This window comes from Moschus berezovskii, chromosome 3 (genome assembly GCF_049115385.1).
Source record: "Moschus berezovskii isolate FMDL1 chromosome 3, NW_MosBer_1.0, whole genome shotgun sequence".
Lineage (NCBI taxonomy): Eukaryota > Metazoa > Chordata > Mammalia > Artiodactyla > Moschidae > Moschus > Moschus berezovskii.
Window position 1 is genome coordinate 105420963 of NC_142462.1, and position 4661 is coordinate 105425623.

At 43.3% G+C, this 4661-nt stretch overlaps 1 pseudogene; it reads right to left on the reverse strand.

Moving 5' to 3' along the window:
- Window positions 1–3157: 3157 nt before the first annotated feature.
- On the reverse strand, window positions 3158–4032 carry LOC129552113 (kidney mitochondrial carrier protein 1 pseudogene; annotated as a pseudogene).
- Window positions 4033–4661: the final 629 nt, after the last annotated feature.

Consider the following 4661-nt stretch of genomic DNA (forward strand, 5'->3'; position numbering starts at 1 on the left):
AGGCTCCTCCATCCATGGGATTTTCTAGGCAATATTACTGGAGTGGCTTGCCATTGCCTTCTCCGATTATATATTACTACAGTTTATTAAATAATGAAACAAGGTTTATGCCACATTTTCCAGCAATGTTTAAATAAAGAGCTCAAAATATAAAGGCTTATGAAAACTTTTATAGTTTTTATGTAATAATATACACTATTTCTGGTGCATGAATAAACACAGAAAACAGAAGCTGTTCTTCATATCACAATCAGCCAACACTTAGTCATCAATGATTACACAAATCCACAAGCAAACAAAAAAATCCACTTTCTTTATTTGGGTTATAAAAGCTAAAAATCCCTTTGCTACATTTAACAATAACCAAGGAGATGGGAGGAAACTTATAGTCACAGCCCTGAAGACAAAGGGACCAAGTCTCCCAGTCCTTCAAATTCTTTCTTGGTTAGAAGCTTCAACAACTGCATTACTCTTTCAGGAAACAGGAAAAAAAAAAATCAAAATAAGTTAAGACTCTCTCTATAAGGTATTTAATAAGTCTGCACTGAAGAAATACAACATTTTTGTCTTAAAAATGTGCTAACCTTTTACAAGGAGGTTTGGTTTTTTCTTCCTGGTATGAACATGTACATACTTGAATAAACTTATATAATGAATATTGTATGACATTCAGTCTTTTCATGGTCTTCAAAATGAACTCACTTCTACTGTTTCAGGAATTATATGTACACTTACAATGTTTTCTACCTTAAGGGAAAAAACAAAGAGTGGCTCATAAAAAGTCATCCTTTAAACTCAAGGAACTCAAAAGTGAAAGCCTTTCTATAGAAAGCCCTTACATCAATGGAATATTCTGGTAAGAAGAGAAGTCTCTTCTCTAAAGATATGGTTCAATATGAGGGATGAGGCCTGAAAGGGCTCAGCTCTCTAGTGTCACATCTGGAACTGGTGAGCGAGAACTAGACTTCCATCTGAGTCTTGAAGCAATCAACACCTCTGACCTCCTCTGTTACTGCCTTAGTTAGCTCTTACTTTCGGAATGGAAATCCTGCTTCACAAAATCTTATTTTCAAAGTCAGCATTAATAAAGAAGGCAAGGTGAGGGAGACCAGGAGGAAAATTGCCCAATCCCCCAGAAAAATCTGTGTGCCTTCTATTCTGCTTCAAAGGAGGAAGCAGTCCAGGGGCTGGACAGACTGGGAACATTCATATACCGCAAAGGTGACTATCCTGGAGCCCCAATGAATAGGTATTTAATGTTACTCTCATAGGGCTTCCCAGGTGGCTCAGTGGTCAAGAAACTGCCTGCCAACACAGGAGACACAAGAGACATGGGTTCGATCCCTGGGTCAGGGAGATCACCTGGAGAAGGAAACGGCAACCCACTCCAGTATTCTTGCCTGGAGAATCCCATGGACAGAGGAGCCTGGTGGGCTACAGTCCATGGGGTGGCTAAGAGTCGGACACGACTGAGTGACTAAGCATACTCTAAGGATAGAGCCAAAGTTACCCAGTTCAGTTACCCAAGTGAATGTTAAATACATTTTCTTTCCTAGGGATGTCTTCTAGAAGTATTAAGGTCCTGGGACTCTCTCAGAGTCACTTTCTATTTTGCAAAGAGTAAGATGAAGACGAGAAAGAAGAATGATATCCTGTCTTTGAAAGAAAAGAAAGAAGCTATTTTATACCTCTTTTCAGAATCTAGGTATACAAAAATATTGCTTTTCAAATTTCAAGCAGGTATTTTCCATCCAAACTGATAGGGAAGTCCAAGACAGAAAATATTTTAATGAACGTGATCAGAACTAAAGTAAAACCCGGGAAATCTGGAAAAATCAACTCTTCGGTTCACTTGCCACATTTCACTAAGGGAAACACAATATAATGTTAGCCTCTTTCTTTCATGAGAGTTTTATCACAGGACCTTGCTTGGGAGAAGTCCATGATAAAATGACTCTTCATACACAGGATCTATTTATTCTGGAATTATGGCTGTACGACACCATGATGTAAAGACACTTATCCTACAAGTATAGCGGTAGGAGCTACTGTTTTCTTCACCTGACAGTATCAATAGATGTCATTATCCCCATTTTACAGATTGGGAGATAGAAACTTTGTTAATATCATAGAGCAAATTATTGACTTGGCCAAAGAGTTTGTTCGGATTTTTCCTAAGCTTTTACAATCTGAACAAACTTTTTGGCTAACCCAGTACTAGGGCTACAGTCCATGGGGTTGCTACTAGTCGGACGCGACTGAGCGATTTCACTTTTCACTTTCACGCATTGGAGAAGGAACCCACTCTGGTGTTCTTGCCTGGAGAATCCCAGGGAAGGGGGAGACTGGTGGGCTGCCGTCTATGGGGTCGCACAGAGTCGGACACGACTGAAGTGACTTATCAGCAGTAGCAGTAGCAGTACTGCCATTACCTAGGACAGAACCCAAGTTGCTTAAGCACACCCCCCACAACACAGACTTTGCTACCTTCCAAGCCAGCCTCTCACACCATCATGAGTTTAGATAGTAATACTTTGTAACAAGTCCTCACAAAGATCGAGTGGTCAAAGGCTTAACAGTCACTTATAAAGTGAAAGAATCCTGCCAAAATAACAAATTACAAAGCAGTGCAATGTTCCAGGGATCTCTATCCTGCCTTATTTAAACTTGGGATACACCAGGTCTCCATGTGTGAGTTTCTTTAGCGGACATGAAGCCAAAGCTCCCCCAAAAGTTCAGGAACAGTAACACCATCTCAGAGGTTCTATCCCATGGTTCCAAAGAGCTTCTTTAGAACAGTCTGGGAGTCTTGGCTATGAACTGAGATGCACCAGGAGTTAGTCTTCTCCTGAAGGAAACGGTCCACAGTTCCTGATCTTTAAGCAATTTTTCTTTAGCAAGAAACATGCATTTCCTGTTATCTTTGATGTTGAAGGGCACTTGAATGGTAAGGACTGGTGTCTGGATGTTACAGTTAAACGTTTGGTGCAGAGCGTCCGATGCCAGGACCCAGTGACCTGAGCTAACTTTGTCCTCACCTGTTGCTCACACCTCGATCTGCGGTGGGCCAAGCAGTGAGAAGCAGTGGGGAAGACAGGAAGCTTCACTGTTTCAGAAGTGAGCATTTTCAGTGGATGTCTCAGGCGGTCTTGACTTGTCACAAATCCAGTTTCTTCAACTGCTCATATGTCACAAAGAAAATAAGATTTCAAGGACCAACTCCCAACCAGTTTAGCCAAAACCCTTTATATAGAGCAAAAACCCCTTCATTCTTCCATGTCTGTAACAAGCAATCCAGGCTATCTTTGTAGCCAGGGCATTTGTCATCGCAGAGGACTCTCTGATGCATCGTACATGTTCTCCCCACATTGACAGGATTTGAGGCCAGGGCTCCCGCCAGCCCACAGGTGAAGCTTGAGAGGAAATGGGTATACATGGTGTCTCCCATCAAGCCTGAGAGAATCAGATGCTTCTTAGTGAGGTCGTAGACCGGCAACTCCACGACGCCCACAATAGCAGCCCTCTGAACGGTAAGGGATATGCCCTTCCAGAGTTCTCTCTTTCCCTCTTGCTGGTAAATGTTAATGAAGTTGCCTATCATTCCTCCTTGCAGGGTGCTGCTTTAAGCTCGCATCCATATCTTCAAAACATCCGTTGGACTAGCAATGCTTGAGGATATGACTCCAGAGAATCCCACAGACCACATTTATCAGAAGGGTTTCATCTTCTGGACACTTGACAAATAACCACTTCAAGCTCTGGTGGGTGCCTATCTTGATGGTGCCATAGGAAGCCTGGTGTAACATCGCTGGGGCAATCCCCGAATACAGAGCTTTCAGGCCTTCCTCTCTGCCTATCCTCACTAATACATGCAACATTCCTCCATACCTGATTTCTTTAAAGTTTGCATTGTTCTTCTGGCCTTGAATCTGGAGTCATATCTTGGTTAAATCAATTGGAAAGGTACAGCACTCCGCCATGATTGAGGCCAGTCCTCCATACACTGAAGGGGTTCCAGTTCAGGGCCAACATGCTCACAGCTGTCCCTTCTTTTCGTTCACAGAAGCAAAGCCTCTAACTGGGTTTTCTGGGGGCGGTGGCGGCCCTGCGTCTTCTCTAGCTCTGGGTCAGCAGCAGACGGAACCAGCAGCTTCGAGGTAGCTGAAAAAGAGGCTGAACCCACATTTCTTACATTTCCTGCATTGGCAGGAGAATTCTTTCCCGCTGAAGCACCTGGGAAGCACATGGAGCTTATAACATATTTATAGGGATGTGCACAACCCACTCCAGTGTTCTTGCCTGGAGAATCCCAGGGATGGGGGAGCCTGGTGGGCTTCCGTATGGGGTCACACAGAGTCGGACACGACTGAAGTGACTTAGCAGCAGCAGCAGCAGCACACACCTTAGGTAGACCGCTCAGTGAAGTTTTTCATGTTTCCACCTTTGTGACAACCACCAGGGGCAGAACACAGAGCATGACCTGACCCCAGAAGCTTCTTCCTTCATGCTCCTTCTTAGTCCATACCATCACCATCCATACCAGAAGTAACCACTGTTCTGACTTTACCACCAGAGATTAGTTTTGCCTGTTGAATTTTATACAAGTCTTATCCGTCAGTATGTGTCCCTTGGAGTCTCACTTCTTTTCATTGACTTTGTGT